This window comes from Triturus cristatus, chromosome 4_2 (assembly GCF_964204655.1).
Source record: "Triturus cristatus chromosome 4_2, aTriCri1.1, whole genome shotgun sequence".
Lineage (NCBI taxonomy): Eukaryota > Metazoa > Chordata > Amphibia > Caudata > Salamandridae > Triturus > Triturus cristatus.
The window spans coordinates 227,287,038-227,307,104 of NC_140586.1; the positions used below are offsets into that span (position 1 = coordinate 227,287,038).

Below are 20,067 nucleotides of genomic sequence, written 5' to 3' on the forward strand. Positions count from 1 at the left end.
TCCGGGTTTCTCTCATGCAACCTTTAGGGGTTTTTTCTGGCGGCAATTTTCCGTTTCCGTCAGGATGGTTCAACTTCCCTTTTGTTTCTTCAAGGATTATCCATCAATTCGTCTAGGGGTTATTTTGTAAATCTCCTCCATTGTGGCATCTGAACATCGTATTGGCTCAACTAATGAGACCACCGTACGAACCGATTCACAAGGTCGAGTTGTAGTATCTAACATGGAAGGTGGCTTTTCTTCGGGCGCTAACGTCTTCACGTCGCGTCCGTGACATTCATGCATTTACAATAAATCCACCTTTTTCCTACAGTTCAAACCAGATTCTGTAGTAGTGCGTACAGATCCAAATTTCTTGCTGAAGGTGCCTTCAGACTGTCATATTAACGAACCAGTGATTTTAAGAACTTTCTTTGCTATCCGCAAACTCCTACGGAGCAGAGATTACATTCCCTGGATGTGAAACTAGGTTTAACATTCTACATCAGCAGAACGGCTGCTTTACGAAGGATTGATCAACTATTCATAGTTTATGGACGCTTTCACAAAGGTCGTCCAGTGACGAAACCAACTATTGCACGTTAAGTTTCAGCTGCCATCGTCTTCTGCCATCAAAAGGCAAACAAGCCATTGCAGTCACCAGTGAGGGCTCACTCCACCAGAGCAATGTCTTCCTCAACTGCTTTATTTGCTGGAGTGCTTTTGCATCAGAGCTGCAGAGCAGCTACGTGGTCGAGCAGACACACGTTTACAAGACACTATTGCTTGACAACTTTAAACGAGGAGGATGCTGCAGTTGGGCAGGCAGTGCTTCGCAATCTTTTTAAATAAGATGAGCCTCTTCCTTCCCTCCTCCATATTGTTTCCATTTATAATTGACATAATGATGCATTTATACTGTTACAGTTATTCAGTACTGTCATATGCATAAGAAGATTGATTGTCATTACAATTTCGAAGCTGTGTGATCATGGAAACAATGATATTGTTACTGCTAGCTATTCTATATTCAAGCATGTGAATCTATGAAAGACACCCCAATACTGGAGAAGAACAATTGTTACTTACCTGTAAACAGGTGGTTCTCCAGTATTGGTGTCTTTCATAGATTCACATGCGACCCTCCCTCCTCCCTTCAGAGGCTCTCTTCTCCTCATACACTCTGAGTCACTATGGTGCTACGAAAATCTGAGGTGAGGAGCTCTGAGGAGAAGGTTCTAGAGAGGAGCTGGCGCCTGATTGGCCGGAGTTCGGACTAACATAATGACAGAGATAGACTACGAATGTCTTTTTTTTCTCTTTCCATGTATCTCTATGGAAATTTCATATAGGGACATTCTTGATGTTATTACTTACTTATATCTCTGTTTTATATGATTACTTATGTATATATATATATATTATGGCTGTATATATTACTATATTATTTACCGTGGGACTCCCACTCCGACGACGGGGAATATTCAAGCATGTGAATCTATGAAAGACACCAATACTGGAGAACCACCTGTTTACAGGTAAGTAACAATTGTTCTTTGTAGCTTTCTCTCCACCTCATAAGGGCAACCCCATCTCCAAATCTGGGATTGCTAGGTGGATAGTTAAATATATTCAAATATGCTACCAAAAAGCTAAACGCACACTAACAGTTCCCCCTAGAGAGCATTCCACACGCAAACTAGGGCCTTCCATGGCATTCTTAGGGAACATTCCCTTAGAAAATATTTGTAAGGCAGCCACATGGTCTACAACATACCTTCACTAAACACTATTGTGTTGATGTACAAGCAAAGCAACAAGCTTCTGTGGGCCAAGCTGTCCTTAAAACTTTATTTCAATCTACTGCAACCGATACAGGTGACCACCGCTAGGTGAGATCGTGCTATATAGTCTGTGCTAGTGTGTGATCTGCAGCTCCTATGCCTCGAACGGAATATGCTACTTACCAGTTTATATCTGTTCTTGGCATGTAGAGCTACAGATCCACACACGCCCACCCACCTCCCCGGGACCTGTATCTGTTCCAGCTTTATCTTAGTTAGATATCACACATGGACATCTCTTTCTCTTCTACTAACTCCATTTCCCATCATGGCGAAAAACAATCTAACGATGGAGTTGATGCCCATGCGCACTACCGTCCAAGGGAGGAGTCCCCTATCTTGTGACTACAAAGACCTTCTTCCAAGACAACAACGTGCAAGCATCCGAGCCCAACACCAGATGGTGATCTACTATGCTAGTGTGTGGATCTGCAGCTCTACATACCAAGAACAGATGCATACTGGTAAGTAGCATATTCCTTGTTGCTTTTGCTCCTCCTAGTTTGGGGAAGGCAATTTCAAAATCTGGCATTTCAATATTGATAGTTAAATGCATCCAAACATGCTATGCAAAAGCTAAACGACATTTACCTGTTCCACCAAAAGCACACCCCACCAGAAAAAGTGTAGCTTTGTTGGCTTTCTTAGGGAACTTTCTTATTGCTGATATTTGCAACGCAGCAACTTGGTCTACTCCACATTACTTCACAACACATGGTGTGGCTGTATTTGCACGCCAACAAGCCAGTGTTGGTCAGGCAGTACTTAAAACTCTTTTTCAAACAACCTCAAGCCCCACAAGTTAACCTGTGCCTATGGAGAGAGACTGCTTTACAGTCTATGCAAAGCATGTGTATCTATAGCGCACATGCCTCGAACGGATTGTTACCTTGTAAGCATCTGTTCTTGGCATGTAGTGCTGTAGATTCACATGTGCCAACCCTCCTCCCCAAAATTGTCATGGACAGCTCATTGCTTAAATATACGGCATTCTCACCTACCCACGGCTAAACAATCTGAAGTTGACGTCAATGACCATGGGCAGTATTCCCAAGAGGAGGAGAGTCACAGCCCCGTGACTCGAAGAAAACATCTTGGTACAAAAACAATTTGTAATCATCCGAGCCCAACACTAGATGGCTCACTTGTGCAAAACATGTGAATCTTCAGTAACATAATGCTTCTTTGGGAAGAGCTATCTCTATCTTCTCTCTCTCTCTCTCTCTCTCTCTCTCTCTCTCTCTCTCTCTCTCTCTCTCTCTCTCTCTCTCTCTCTCTCTCTCTCTCTCTCTCTCTCTCTCTCTCTCTCTCTCTCTCTCTCTCTCTCTCTCTCTCTCTCTCTCTCTCTCTCTCTCTCTCTCTCTCTCTCTCTCTCTCTCGTTCTCTCTCTCGTTCTCTCTCTTGTTCTCTCTCTTGTTCTCTCTCTTGTTCTCTCTCTTGTTCTCTCTCTTGTTCTCTCTCTTGTTCTCTCTTGTTCTCTCTCGTTCTCTCTCGTTCTCTCTCTCTCTCCTTCTCTCTCTCTCTCCTTCTCTCTCTCTCTCTCCTTCTCTCTCTCTCTCTCTCCTTCTCTCTCTCTCTCTCCTCTCTCTCTCTCTCCTTCTCTCTCTCTCTCTCCTCTCTCTCTCTCTCCTTCTCTCTCTCTCTCTCCTTCTCTCTCTCTCTCTCCTTCTCTCTCTCTCTCTCTCTCTCTCCTTCTCTCTCTCTCTCCTTCTCTCTCTCTCCTTCTCTCTCTCTCTCTCCTCTCTCTCGTTCTTTCTCTCCTTCTCTCTTGTTCTCTCTCCTTCTCTCTCTCTCTTTTGTTCTCTCTCCCCCTCTCTCTCTCTCCCCCTCTCTCTCTCTCTCCCGTTCTCTCTCTCCCCTCTCTCTCTCTCTCCCGTTCTCTCCTGTTATGCTCTCTTGTTCTCTCTCCCGTTCTCTCACCCCTTTCTCTTGCTCGCTCTCTCACCCCTTTCTCTTGCTCGCTCTCTCACCCCTTTCTCTTGCTCTCTCTCACCCCTTTCTCTTGCTCTCTCTCTCTCAGGTCTTTGAGCACAGTTTCTTTCCTTGCCTTTCAAGGTTTCCGCACCTCAATACCACACTCTCCTCCCCATCTTGGGATGTCTTCTGCATACACAGGTGCTCCCTCTTTATAAGTCTGTCGCCTGCTTCTCCCTTGTTTCTCTTTTTCTTACATACTATTTCTGCTCCTCTGTCTGGAGTGCATTCAGCACTTAGTGCACAATCTACCTATTTCTCTCTGTGTGCCTCTCACTCCGATCTATCCACCATGAGACACAATTCTACTACTCAAATCCACTTCACCCCACACAATCTCCAACTAACAATTCCAATCCAAACCACACAATTCCACTCCACACCACATACATCCAGTCCACTCCAAACCAAAACACATGGGTAAAAGACATTATCATTTACAACGTCAATAGCTCTAACTCTTGCAAATGTGAGACGTATTGGCATTCCCAGTGCTTGTTGGAAGGTACTCTCACCCGTGCTGGGTACTAGCAGAAGTCAGAATAACATGTTAGCATGTTTTCATACCTAGATGTTGTCCCCACTATACGCCCTTGTGGGAGGACAAAGAGTGTCCCAAAGTTAAAGTCTTATTCGAAATTATATGCTGGAAATTGAAACCAGAATTGTATTTTAAAAGCAATGGATGCTTCTTTCATTCAGTTCATTTGAAAGCAGTGTAAAAAGAGGCTTACCCTCTGCAACCTGACACCCGCAGCTTGAACCCTGCCACACAGACCTGCCAAAATCACCCTTTTGAAGGTAGAAAGAACTGATTTAAAAAATAAAACAAGGCACCCCTAGTGGCAGCTTTCTGCCACAGTGTAGGGTGGATAGTATGTAACGGTGGAACCTGCATGATGTTATAAATGGCATGTTCTCCAAGTGATGAGGCCCAAAACGACATTGTCACTGATCAGGCAGTATCTGGCACATAAGAAAAGAAAAATATAGGTTATACACTGTAATCTATAACTTTTGATCTGTACCAGCTACAGACATGATTTAAAGATTTTTTGTTATAATTAATAAAAATCAAATCTAAAGGTAAAGTCGGATTTTGAAATTTAACTTTCAGAAAGTTACCTTTACCATGCCTGAATCTGCTGGAGACGAATTTTCATTACCTCCCCAGAAACAGCATGGACTGTTCTTGGACAAAATTAGGTGTGAAAACTTCTCCCAGAGCAGAGACAATGGCCTTGGAATGGCTAGGTATTTTTCTTCCCAGGCAGTAAGACCAGTTTTAGTGGGCTCAGGAATTTAATTTACTTAAAAGGGGCCTTACCTGTCACTATTAAATGTTAGGTGACACCTAGAAAGGCCCCAGGCTTTGTCACACCTAGTCAGGCTGGCACTGAACCCTTTCGGAAGAAAGTCCCCTCTGTAGTTTGAATGACCACCGAGGGGCCTGCTCATTAGCGTGGACACAGCTCTGTGTGGGCTCACATACTCTACACAATTGGAGGAGGGTTCACCATCTTGAAATTTGAGAGTGAGGGTCACTGGGGAATTGTTCTCAGTAAGGCAAAAAGTGGCTAGGGTTACTCCTGGGAACATTTTCCCCATTGGCTAAGGAATACCCAGAGGTCTCCCCCACTCAGAGATTGGTGAAGCCTACAAAGCAGGACCCTCACCTACCCTTCTTCAGAACACTTAATGGGCCTGCAAAAGATAATAAGTGGAATGAACCTGCTGTTCTGTGATCTGAGATGAGCAATAAAGGACTGCACCTTCTGCCTCTTGTACCCAGTACAAACAAGTGGGCTCCAAGGGCCAGTTGGCTAACCTTCTGAGGGTTACAAGGACACAGCAAGCTTCACAAGCTTGCTCCTAGACATACTTAGCTGTCTAGTGGCAACTAGACCTAGACTGGACTTTGCTGTTGGCCTTTGCCTGACACTCTGGGAGCCTAAAAGTGCTATTTATTGATGTCCTGGGGCCCCAGTGGTGTACTCCTGTGGTTGTTTGGGCACCAGAAGAAAGTTTCGACACTTTGTGAATCAATTTCATTTGCGCTTCGGGGGGATGTGTGGGCAAAAGTATCTGACCGGCAGTTCCAGGGCATAGGATTAATTTCAGCTTCGTCCCTTCAAGACTTCCAGCACCTTAGAAAACCAGCATTAAAAATGCAATAGGTCTCGCCTTTTATTAAGTTAAAGCCATTTGCTTTGCCAAACAATACCATTAGCAAAGCAAATAGCTTTCACTTAATCAAAGGCAAGACATATTGCATTTTCAATGATTATTACTCACATTCCTCCAGCTATCACTCTTCATCCGATATGTCTCACCACTTGACTTCTGAGGGATCCCTGCACACACTTTACTCACCATCCTGTCACATGAATCACTGCACATCTGCGAACAGTTTATCTAACCAGGGGTTAGTCACCCTGGTATGTCTTCTGCAGGAGGGAGCTCTGGTAACGTGAGTAGTAGTACATGCCACACTTGACAACAGGAAGTCGGCGTGAGGTGGAGTCCTGAGTGCCATCCTCATGGCCTTCCCCGAGTAAAGACCGGATTAGTCGATGAGGTGTCTCACCTCCGAGGAAAGGTGTCCGCATTCGGGTGGATAATTAGAAGCTTTTTCTTTTTTTTAGAAACACGTCGACTTGCTTCTAAAATGCGACAGGAAGTGCCCACTCGAAATGAACTCCCCCCGGGGTATCCGAGATTAGAACCCTGGCCTGCTGCTTCCACGGGCAATAACAGAAGCGTAACCACACCCCCTCCCTCTGGGGATCACCTCCCTCTGAAAGTGTCCATGAGAACATGATCAAGGCTATTCTTAGAAGCGTGGCTGCCAATAGTGCAACAGGTGTAGGGGCACCAGTACCCAAAAGTGTGATGGGCTCACTACACCCCACCTATGGTTGTTAGCTACTTTTCAGCTGGGAGGGGGGACTACTTTCCTTGCGCCATGTCACACCACTGACTAATCCAGCAAACAGCTACACAGGAAATGTCTCATTATTCTGTATTACGTCTACAGCTGTTTATGCCTCATGCTAGCAGAATCAAAGTGCTACGAATGTTATGCACCTAAAATCAATAGTAGCCATTTTGTGAACTAGAGAAAGATGACATAATTCACGGCAGGGCTTGCAATTTGCACCTAGACCGCAAGATTCAACCTTGTGGACTATTTTACTGTTATCTCCTGACTGTAATTGCTTATTTTTATATGGTGGTCTTTCTACTAAACCTTCGCCATCTCTTGCACTGGAAACGACATGAGTTTCTGATAACGAATTCACCTGACTTCAATTTGTCAGCTCGAAAGGGTGAAAGACTGATTCAGTTGTGGCAGAATTTGTGATCCGCAGGTTTCACGTTGATATCAGCTGCAAACACTGAATTCACTGAGCTGTCTCACCATCACGCCCGACCGTTTTCAAATTTTAAGACCAAAAAACGCCAGCGCTCTGCACAACCCATTGTCCATATATCTAGCAGGAAAATGTGGACTCATCCCTGCCAGATCAAAAACGCGATTATGTACAGGTTTTTCCCTAGCAGTGACCTGCCGGTGTTTCTGCTGTGGGCCACTAGGCTGCAACTTGCCTCCAGAGAAGCCATAGCGCGGCAACCTCATTAATTAGCTAATTAATTGGGGGTGGGGGTAACTTAACGGGGAGGTAAGGCCACATATTCCATTTTAAGGATTTTTGGGCCCCCTGACAAATGACAGGTTTACATTTCGTTTTTTCGTCTCGCACACCACCGAGGCCAATTTAGTCTATTACTTTTTATGTAAGTACCTCTTGTGGCGTCTGACAGATGTGGCCTCGAAATGCCTTTTCTGCAGCTAGCGAGATAAGAGAAACACAAGGTTGAATATGGTGCATTTTTACATTTATTCTGAACAATATTTTGAGGAAATCTAAAAAGTGGGCAGTCCTCTGTGACAATTTGCATACCCACATATTCCTACTGCTTGATTCGGGGGAACTGCTCGAATTGTTAAAGTCCTGTTGAGAAGCTGTATAGCTTTAAAGTCATGGGGAATACGCTATGGTCGCTTTACACTGTTCCTTACTTTAATTTATATCACCATATCCTAGAGGGAGTTTGAAAACAATAGGGTGACACTTTTGTGTATTGCTTTAAGTAAGGCATCCAGGTAATTTCTAAGCCTTTGCACAGGGAGGGGTTTCACCTCTGCACTTTGTTTACTATATGGCGGCACAGTGATGGTGCCGCTTCAGATCTTTTGCAGTGTCCTACCTGAAAAGCGTGCGCAACTCTTGGCTTTTCAGGAACTGGAGTCGAGCGTTCGCCAAGTAGCAATGGTCTATATTTGAATCTATTTTCACATATGGAGAGGCCATGCGGCTGGTTCAGATCTCCAAGCGCCTTTTGAAACCAGCGTTCGCGATGCCGTTTTCGTTTTGCTTTTGTCTGCCGTCCCACTTGGTCGGCCTCGCCTGCCAAAAGGTTTCTTATCTGTTCGAGGCATGTGGGCTGCTGAATTCATATCTGTGCATAGATCGCCGCCTAGTGTTGGGTCCGGATGTTTGCACGTTGTTGTCCTGGAAGAGTCTTCGAGGTATCCTGGGATAGGTGACTCCTCCCCTGGACTACAGTGCGCATGGGCATCCTCTCCATCCTCAGATTGTTTATTTCCGCCATTGGGTTCGGATGTGCTATCTTAGCTCAAGTTAGGAAAAACTTTATCGAGGCCAAAAGGCCTTTAGTTCGCGTCGGTACTGTTTTCTCGATCGGTTTCGATACTCCTTTGTTAGTTTAACAACTTTCAGCACCGACTTTTCGCTTCTTACCTGCCCATCGACGACGGAATCGAGGACACCGTTCAAAAGATGTCCGGTATGCAATGCGAAATATCCCCACATCGACGTCCATCCGGTGTGCAACAAATGCCTTTCGCCGGATCACGACGAATCGACATGCATGGCCTGTGCCCGTTTCCGTTCAAAGAAGACTCTACGGAATCGACGAGCGGCAAGACTCGAAGCGCAGCACGCGGCACCGGCCCCGGCAGACATCTTCAACGCCGAGACCGAAGATGTCGAAGAATTGGAGATCCTACCCTCCAGTCCCGTTTCCGAACATGACTCCGGATCGAACGACGTCGACGAATCACTCTTTCGCAGAGATGAAGACGACACCGAGGTAGGAGACTACGATGAGGCCTTAGGGGCCGAAGAGAGTAGCTCCAATGACGAGCAAGGCCTACCCGTTCAGACTGAAGAGAGCCCAGTGCCACAGTCTATGGCTCCGGTCGAGGGATCGCCTTCGGGCCTTACCCGAGACCTATCCCGCAGTTCTTCGGCCCCGCCCTCGGGCCCGGCCTCGGACGTTCAGCGGCAGCCATTATTACCTAAACCGGCTGGTTTCCCTTCTTCCAAACCGAAACCGAAAGCTGCACTGGTTCAATCGAAACCGAAACCAAAAGTGGCGCTGGTCGGATCGAGGCCTTCCACACCTTCGACGCCAGCGAAGCGCGTCGGCACCGAGCGCACCAAGCCAGACTTCGGTGCCGAACTTGAAGCGGCCGACGTCGGAGTCGGCATACGGAAAAAGGCCTTCGGTGCCAACAAACCTGATCGGTTCCCGGCGTCGACGCCATCGACTCCGACACCAAAGGGCACACTGCCGGCTGCGTCTCACATCGCTTCCACGGCAACACCGAAGCCTCATGCATCGAAGACGTCGACGGCCATTCCCGCCCCTCGACTCGATGACCCGCCGGCGCCGAAAAAGTCGACGACCGCCTCTACAGACCTGGTCGGCGCGAAAGCCTCAAAGGCGCTCCAAGTGCGACCTGGTGCAGCACAAAGCAGCAAAACCAAAACGGTCCTCCAGGACACGTCGGGCTCCGGCCCAATAAAAGCTCCAGCAGCCTCCTCGGCGCCAGCCAACATTACTTTTGGCCTGCCTCCGTCCACGATCCCAAAAATATTCCAACTCAGGACACGGGTCACCCACTCCACAACTACACCTGCTGAGGCGTCTCCGTCACATGTCATCGACGCCAACACCGGCAGGATGGTTATCCACGAACGGAGGATAACTTCGGAGCCACCTTTGGACCCTTTCCGGATCCCACTAAAAAGGAAGCTGCCTGTGGACTCAGAACCTCTCCTAAGCGAATCTTACCACTCGCCCTACCAGGATCCACAATCATTCTCTCCCACACACTCCGACACGGATGTGTTGGAGGACTACATGGATGACCAACTTCCCTACCACAGAGACATAGACCCTGATTACCAACAGGACCCTGATCAAACTTGGGGCGACCCTGTAGATCCAGGTGCACCTCTAGATGCACAGGACCCACAACTCTATGGGGCGAAAACATCTCCCACAGAGGACACTGCAGCATTCAACGCTCTTATCGAACGTGCCGCAAATAATCATGGAGTGCAGCTTCACTCTGACACCATCGAGGACGACTTTCTTATGGACACCTTCGCATCCTCAGAAAGACATGTAAAAACTCTGCCCATGTTGAAAGGGGTCCTCAAACCAGCCAAGGACATCTTCAAAGAACCCACCAGGGCACGAGTGATAAACCCCAGGATCGATAAGAAATACAGATCGGCGCCTGGGGACCCTACTTACATCAGAGGCCAATTACCACTAGACTCCATCGTCGTAGCGAATGCTCGCAAGAGGGCACACTCGCAGACGACAGGTGACGCTCCTCCCCCGGACAAAGAGTCCAAGGTGCTAGAGACCTCCGGCAAGCGAGTTGCCGCCCAGGCTGCCAACATATGGCGCATAGCCAACACTCAAGCGCTCCTCGCTCACTACGATAGAGCGCACTATGACACATTGGAACAACTACTCCAACATCTCCCTGACCAGTACAAAGAAGGTGCAGAAATTCTTATCAGAGAGGGACAGCTACTCACAAATGCTTCCATCAAGTGTGCACTAGATGCCGCAGACACGGCTGCCAGGGCCATTAACACAAGCGTCATGCTGCGACGACATGCCTGGTTGCGAATCTCCGGATTCAAACCGGAGGTGCAAAATAATATACTCAACCAGCCTGTCAACCCCGACTATTTATTCGGACCGGAGGTTGACACCACCCTTGAGAAAATAAAAAAGGACACGGACACCGCAAAGTCCATGGGGGCTCTCCAGACTCGGTCCTTTCGGAGCAGCTCCTTTCGTCGTCCCGGAAATAGAGGAGCAGGTAGAGGACAGGGGTCACAGCAGACATACAACAAGGGCAATACACAAACCACCTACGATAAAAACACCCGGGGTGGATATCGTGGCTCCAGTACAAAGGGAAGAGGACGCGGCTACGGCAACACCAGGTCCTCCCCCAAGAACAAGCAGTGACGCCCTCTCCCTTCCTCCCGACCACATAACACCTGTCGGGGGAAGGCTACAAAGGTTCCTGTCCACGTGGAACTCCATCACCACGGACAGGTGGGTCAAAGATATTGTCAAATACGGTTACTGTCTAGAGCTAACCTCCACTTCACCCACAATTCCTCCAAGAAACCGTCCTATGTCCTCAGAGCACTTAACGCTCTTACAGCAGGAGGTGCAAAGCATGCTTCTAAAAGGCGCAATAGAGGTCGTACCCGTCCACGAGCAAGGTACGGGGGTGTACTCCCTGTACTTTTTAATACCGAAGAAGGACGGGTCACTCAGACCTATATTAGACCTGAGACCCCTTAACAGATACATTCTTTCCGAGCATTTTCACATGCTCACTCTCCAGCAAGTCCTCCCGCTGCTCAAGCAGGGAGACTTTCTAGCCACACTGGACCTGAAGGATGCGTATTTCCACATACCCATTCACCCATCACACAAAAAATACCTCAGGTTCACTGTTCAAGGACAGCACTACCAATTCAGAGTCCTTCCCTTCGGCGTGACAACGGCACCAAGGGTGTTTACAAAGTGCCTAGCTACTGTGGCGGCACATCTACGGAGGCAGCACATACACGTCTACCCTTACCTGGACGACTGGCTCGTTCAAGCGAAGTCAGCCCAGCAATGTGCCAGCCACATGTCCCGCACCATTCACCTCCTTCACAGTCTGGGGTTCTGACTAAATTACCCAAAATCCCATCTCCAGCCCGCACACGTACAACAGTACCTAGGTGCGACTATAGACACTCTGGCGGCCACAGCTCAGCCAAATTTAGTGAGGATCAACAGCATACAAATGCTGATCTCCAGGTTCAAACCCCAACACTCACTTCCAGCACGAGTGTTCATGCAGTTGATAGGCATGATGGCCTCCTGCATTTTCATAGTCCCACACGCGAGATTACATATGCGCCCGCTTCAGGAGTGCTTAGCACGTCAGTGGAATCAGGCTCAAGGACAGTTGAAAGACCTAGTGTTGGTGAGCGGTCGGGCATACAACTCTCTGCATTGGTGGAATCCTCTAAACCTTTGCAAGGGCCGACCGTTCCAAGAGCCTGTTCCACAAATAGTACTGACAGCGGACGCGTCTCTCCAGGGATGGTGAGCTCATGTACTCCACTACACAGTGCAGGGACTATGGACCACACAACAGAAGAAGATGCACATCAACCTTCTGGAACTGATGGCAATCTTCCTGGCCATGAAGGCATTTAAAGTACATCTGTGCAACAAAGTCGTGTTGATCCGGACGGACAACATGACTGCCATGTACTACATACAGAAGCAGGGAGGAACACACTCTCCACAGTTGTCTCATCTGGCTCAGAGCATGTGGAAGTGGGCCATTCAGAGGAACATGTTCCTCATGGCAGAACACCTCCCCGGCAAGGACAACCAGATGGCGGATCTGCTCAGCAGACACAGCCACCAGATGCACGAGTGGGAGTTACACCCATCAGTACTCCAACCGTACTTCCAGCAATGGGGTCATCCAGAGATAGACCTATTCGCCACAAGCGAAAACGCAAAATGCCAAAGCTTTGCCGCCAGGTTCCCACATCCGCAGTCGCAGGGCAATGCGATATGGATGAACTGGTCCGGCAGATTTGCGTACGCTTTTCCCCCAGCGCCGTTGATACCGCTGGTGGCTCGCAAACTCAGACAACACTCCCTGACACTCGTCCTAGTTGCTCCTACGTGGGCACGCCAGCCATGGTACACCACCTTCCTCGAACTTTCCGTGGTGCCGCATCAAAGGCTGCGGATCAAACCCGCGCATTTGACGCAGAACCATGGAGAGATTCAGCACCCAGATCCGCAACAGCTGAACCTGGCAATCTGGCTCCTGAAGTCCTAGAGTTTGGCTACCTCAACCTGCCACCTGACTGTATGGACATCATCAAGGAGGCCAGGAGACCCACTACAAGAGCTTGCTATGCAGCCAAATGGAAAAGGTTCGTCATTTATTGCAGTAATAATGACATTAACCCGCTGGACGCATCCATCCAAAACATCATTTGTTACCTCTTACACCTATACCGATGCAATCTGGCGTACACCTCTATACGTGTCCATTTGACCGCAATATCAGCCTATCTGCAAACCAGGCAGCACCTCTCACTATTCAGAGTGCCTGCCATCAAAGCATTCTTGGAAGGACTCAAACGAGTCATTCCACCAAGCCACCCACCGGCTCCAATGTGGAACCTCAACCTGGTCCTCACACGCCTGATGGGTCCACCCTTTGAACCTCTACACTCATGCGAGATTCAATTCCTCACCTGGAAAGTAGCTTTCCTGGTAGCAATCACTTCTTTAAGAAGGGTTAGTGAACTCCAGGCACTAACAGTTCAAGAGCCATTTATACAGGTTCACGCCAACAGGGTCGTACTATGTACCAACCCCAAATTCATGCCCAAGGTAATCTCGCAGTTCCACATGAATCAAACTATTGAACTGCCCGTTTTCTTCCAAAACCCACAAACTGTCGCGGAACGAGCACTCCATACACTAGACGTAAGGAGGGCCCTCATGTACTACATCGACAGGACTAAACCCTTTAGGAAGACAAAACAACTGTTCGTTGCCTTTGCCCCACACCACAAGGGTAACGCCATCTCCAAAGCAGGGATAGCCAGATGGATAGTTAAGTGTATTCAAATTTGTTATCAAAAGGCAAAACGCACATTAACTATTCCCCCACGAGCCCACTCATCACGTAAGTTAGGGGCCTCCATGGCTTTTCTAGGAAATATTCCCCTGCATGATATATGTAGAGCAGCCACCTGGTCCACCACACACACATTTACCAAACACTATTGTGTAGATGTGCAATCAAAACAGCAGGCAGCTGTAGGACAGGCTGTTCTCAAAACCCTTTTTCAGACCGCTGCAGCTGGCACTGGTAGCCGCCGCTAAGAGGGCACTGCTATACATTCTATGCACAGATATGAATTCAGCAGCCCACATGCCTCGAACTGAATATGCTACTTACCAGTATGCATCTGTTCTTGGCATGTAGAGCTGCTGACATTCATATCGCCCTCCCTCCTCCCCGGCGCCTGTAGCAGCTGCAGCTCTCAGAATTACTGTAAGCATGGTCATCACTTTTCTGTATCTACTCCATCACTGCCACAATGGCGAAAAACAATCTGAGGATGGAGAGGATGCCCATGCGCACTGTAGTCCAGGGGAGGAGTCACCTATCCCAGGATACCTCGAAGACTCTTCCAGGACAACAACGTGCAAACATCCGGACCCAACACTAGGCGGCGATCTATGCACAGATATGAATGTCAGCAGCCCTACATGCCAAGAACAGATGCATACTGGTAAGTAGCATATTCATTATGGGGCCATGTGTTTGGCCCCATAAAGATAAGAAACCTTTCACGGCAGAAGGAACGCAGACGAGCCCGTCCAAATGGGACGGCTCAGAAAGCCGAGCAAAGACGTCACCGACACCTCTTTTCCAATGGCTGGCCACCGTTTAGCATAAACGGTGACGCTGGCCAATGGAAAAGAGGGGCGGGGCTTAATGCCCCTTACAGAAAATACCCCATCTCATTAAATCTCACCAGCGAGACTGCGCATGCGCGCAGCCTACGCCAGGCGAGATCTAAAAACAATTGTCCCATTCTATGTTGGGACTTAAAATATTTTCAGCAGGAAATCTCCAAAGCTCCATAGTTCGAGTTTGACCAACCTGCTTAAAGTATCCGGCCTTCAGTTCTAAGGCGGCAACATTTTCAGTGGCGGCCCCTCAAAGAGACTTTTTCTTCTCAAAAAGTGACAAAGTTCCTTTCTGTGTTTGGACTTAGATTTGATTTTCTACCTTTTAGACTTCCAGACTTTCATTGGGACCAATCCACTTGCACTTGAACAGGACTCCATCGTGGTTGGCCTCTAATGAAACCTGGGTCCCGGCCTTCTCTACTTTTTCATTAGGCCAGGGGTCTCCAACGAGTAGCTCAGGAGCTACTGGTAGCTCACCAGCACCCTCATAGTAGCTCTCAGAGGTGTAGCTAGGCATCTCATTCAGAGAGTCTGTGCATATTAAAGATGGCAATACTGCTAATCTCAAGACCCTTGGAGTGACAGCCAGGCAAACCAATGACACGCCTTATGATAATCAGATACACACTCCAAACTCCTACTTCCGCAAGGAAAAGACTTAGCCAGCCACACACCCACCTGGCCCGGTCCCTGCTTCTGATCCCAGCCAGGTCTGGGGAGCCTCCCTTGGCCCGATGGACCCCGTCACGGGCACCCGGACCCTCACCAGGCCGCAGGACGAGTGCTCCCGCACCACACGGTCGTTATGCCAGTCTATGGGTTCTGTAAAATCACCATCTGTCTCCAATCTCAATCAAGATAAGTACCAAGGAGATTGGGCATATTATAGGCCCTGCTCTTCAATTCGCACACTTTGTGTGAATAATGGCTATGAAATAAGATTGACAGCAGTAGCCTGAGCAGTAACCGGTGCTGACCCACTGAGGTGTCGGGACGACAGGAGTCAGAGTGTAAAAAATTATTTAGGTGCATGATCAGTCAAATAGCAGTGAAGAACAGGGTATGGATACAGAGCTGAGACAATTAAGATCCCCATGTGTGCACATTTATGTGCGTCTGTGTGCGTTAAGTTACTCACTGAAAGATTTGCCTGGTGTCAAGGACAACAGAAGTATAAGTTACCCCTCTTCCATCATAACAGGTTAATCTCTGGCACAATTGTGTTTGTTCATGTCATAATAGTGCGTATGGCATAATAAGGGTTATCCTTTACCATTTTCAGCATTCGTGGTCTAGCTGTGGCATTCGGGAAGCCATCATTGACCTATTAAGAGCATTACTGGCTAACTTGTAGCCATCCCTGACAATGGTGGCCGCCCCTCGCATAAAAATGGCAATGTCTGATAATTAAGATACTTCAAGCTTAGTTGGGGTGACCTGTTGCTGTGGTTATGTCCTTTGTGCTGAAGGGCATGTGATGCTTTGGCTGTTATTTCATTAGTTAGGGAGAGGCATTTAATACCGATCACATTTATTGTTGTTTCTTGTGATAACCCCACCGTTATCGCTTGGGTGGTCACTATTGATGATCTTGCTTAGGTTGTGTCATATCCGGTCACTATTTTACAGTGTTAGAATATGCTAGTAGCTCGTGATGACTTTCCTTGAGCAGAAATAGCTCTTCCTAAAGAAAAGGTTGGAGACCCCCCTGCATTAGGCTACTGTTGGTGCTTTGTGTGTTTTTGGTGCTATTTTTACTAAAATCTTTAAAGAATCATCTCTGGCTCCCTTTTGGTGGTTTGGTCTTGTTATACTCATAAAAGTTTTCTCTCTATTCTAAAAATGGTTGTGGAATTTTATAGTGTTTGGTGACCATCTATTGTGTATGTACTCCTTAAATGCTTAACATTTGATTTAAGACTGACTGGTTAGTGTCACGTTAACAGGGATTGCGCACAGATGTATTTAATTGAATTTGTGTGATATCTAGCAGGTAGTGCCCTTATACTTTGAGGTGGACACTTCCGCACCCCAAATAATAATTCCCTGTCCTCTAGAAGAAGAAGGACAGTGTAAATAATATGTTAGGCATGTGTCAACGCTTATTCTAGAGGTTTGTTCTACTTCCTATACTAGAGCAAGACTTGAAATGTTTTGTATTTACGTGCACAGGCTTCTTTACACAAATATTTCAGAGCCCTTACGAATCGTGTCTGTGCTGCATACTCGCTTTGTTGATAATTCTTAACACTGAAAAGGACCCAAATGTACAATATCCCTAACGCTGTGTCTATGTGGACATCTTTGGTGTAGGATCATTATTTCATTTTCTCCAATATTGGGGTATCTGTCATAGATTCACATGCTTGAATCATACCCTGTCTGCGAAGTGGGAGTCCCATGATACCATAGTAAAGCAGTACATATCAGTCAGTATAATAGGTTGTAAAGGTAATACAAGGGTCAGTCTAATAGCGTATTTCCTTTATATTTTATTTTTTAAAAGGACCAAAGTTGAACACTGACCAATCTGGCGATAGCCCCCTTCGAACACTCCCAACTGAGGTATCTTCCCTCACATTTTCACTGTACGTCGTGTGTGTTGGAGACTCCCTGAGCTCTGCTCAGTTCTTCAGCTTTGGTGATTGCCAAATTGATTTCTGTCTGTTCCAGTGTGTCAGAACTGGTCAAGAAAGGACTCTTGTGCCACCTGTGGTAAGAAAAGGCTTCATTCAGAAGATCATCATAAATAATTTATTTATTGCCTTCAGCCATCCCACAAGGTGAGAGACTGCAAAATATCCAGAATTATTTCTACCAAAACCCTCAAAGACCGTGTGGAAAGACTTATTCTATAGTTGTAGAAACTGAAATAAAAAGCAACTGCTGTTGTTTCTGAGGAGGAAGGTAGCGAGTTTCTACTTTCTCACAGACCTCCAGGAAGAGGAAAAGGTCACATCATGTGTCCACTCAAGACAGCTTTTAAAAAGACCCACCAAGGATGTGCACAAGGCTGCTCTCATGAGGAAAAATGGTTTCTACAGACCCTAAATCTGAGCCTCTTACTCCATCTGCAGCCCTGCCATTGAAACCTGGATCCTCCTTTGAGCCAGATCAAAAAAAACTAAACTAACTGGAAACGTTTTGTAGACCGCATCAACGCCATCAAAACCATTGTCAATGGCATCTAAGATCAAAATATCAACGACGACTTGCATTCCGTTGATCATTTCACCGTCAAGGACCATCTCGTCAACGACGATCTCTCCGATTTCTGCATCGTTGACGGTGAAAGTTACGTAAGTGAAGGCTATGCCTACACCATCATAACCACATCGGCGTCAATACCAATGTCGTTAACGGCCTCATTGACGACACAACCATCAAAGAAGCCCTCATCGTTGTCATCACAATTGAAACAGAAGAGGCCACCAATGTTGCTTTTGACCACACAGTCTATGCTACCATTGATTACCTTGTCGACAAGACTTTTGCCATCTCCAGAAAATATTTGTCCTGAATACATATATCCTAGTAAGGTGTCCCCCCTACCACCCAGCCACCTGTTGAATCATAGGACGAGAATAAAGGAATGTTTGGTGCAGCTCACAGCCCTTCGGAGTTGCATGTGAAATATCACGATGAAGCGGAGGAAGATGATTATTGTAAGCCAGTTTATCAGGGCCATCAATACATGGAGCAATGCCATCTCCACCACCACCACCACCACCAGGCATGGTCCAGGTTTCTGCTGCTTTAGTGCAAGATCTACAAAGAATGCTTCAAGATTACTACAAGTGCTTTTCCAACACCAGCTGAAGTACTAAAAACATCTGCAGTGGTATCTACGCCTGCACCTAAGTCACCGGACCATAAGCCGCCTCCACCTACTCCAAGCATGGACAGTCTTGCATCGCCATGCCGCCTTCGAGAGGATCCATCTACTTTAGATGATGATGACGAGGGGGAGAGGAAAGAATGTGAAATAACAGACAATCAAACCCCTTTTCGGGGAGCTTGTGGGCGAGGAGCACACTTGTATCATGGAGGATACCAGATATATCCTACCAGCAACACTTTTGGCCCACCTATCAATAGCACCACCCCTATCGAGCAGCGCCGTCAGCAGCCTATTCTAAGCAACAGCCAAGAAGGAGACCGGCTGCTTCCGCCAGAGATTCCAGCAGGAAGCAGTGACAACCTCAAGGTGCCAGTTGCAACCCTTATACATAATCATTCAGTGGGTGCCACAATTTCCCAATACCTAAATTAGTGGAGCATAATAACTACAGACAAGTTGGTCTTAGATCTCTTTGCGTATGGCCATACCCTGGAGTTCATTCAGATTCTACCTCCTACTCTGCAAACCAAATTCCTCCTAGCTCACCCTCATTTTCTTCACAAGGAGGTATTAGCTATGTTATCAAAAGGGGCACTAGACCACGTTCCACACACTCAGAAAGGAATGGGGTTGTTAGGTCTCGCCTGAGCCAGCGCATGCACTGCTCTGGCGAGACTTTTAGTTAGTAGGCTTCAAAAAGCCGGCCACCGCTTTTTCTGAGGCATAGAGCGTGCGGTTACGCACACAAGCGCGCGCGCCTCGCTCCACCTCTCCGTCTTGCACTTCAACGCTCCTCCCCCTCCCCCACCACAGAGCGCGTCTTGGGGCGCGCGTGTTTTTGTTGCTTGTTCTTGTTTTGCCAAGTTACCGTGTTTTTCCAATCTCGTTAAAATGCATAGTCATCGAGTGCTAGTTTGACATAAAATGTCATTCACTTGAAAAGCGTGCGCATTGATGGCTGTCGCTATCCTCTAGATTATCTTTAAGGTGGTGATCCTTTTGGTTTTACTTACAGCGCGATTTTGACTAGCTGCATGATTTTGCATTAGGCGATCAGGTTCTGCTTGTAGCATTGCCACCTAGTATGTATGCTTTTCTGGATTCAGCTCTGTTGCTTCCCTCATATTTCAGGTGCTGTGTGAACACCCTGGCTGTTGTAGTTGACTGATCCATTAAGGCACAGTGTGTGGAGCACTCTCCACTCAGAAAAACGTACCTGGGTTAGTTTGGATTATTTTTTTTGCACAAACTTGTTACAGTTTTTTCTATGTTCTCGTGGCTGCATGAGACCATCAGTGGTATCTTGTGCACTATATATCGTTCTCTTTAAGGTGCACTACCTAGGGAGCATGTATCCTCAGCAGCTTGATTTGCACTGTACTAGCTACTCATTTTCTTTTATTTTCTCCACACCCGTCCTCCCCATTCCCTTTTTTAGGTCTCGCTGAAAGACTTTAGCTTTTAGCTGTCTGTCGTCGAAGACCTGTTGTGCACAGTGCTAAT

General features: G+C 47.2%; 1 protein-coding gene across 5 annotated transcripts in view; it reads left to right on the top strand.

Annotated features, from left to right (window-relative positions):
* TMEM184B (transmembrane protein 184B) overlaps positions 1–20,067 on the top strand; it is a 393,946-nt gene that overhangs the window by 167,614 nt on the left and 206,265 nt on the right. The window lies entirely within an intron of this gene.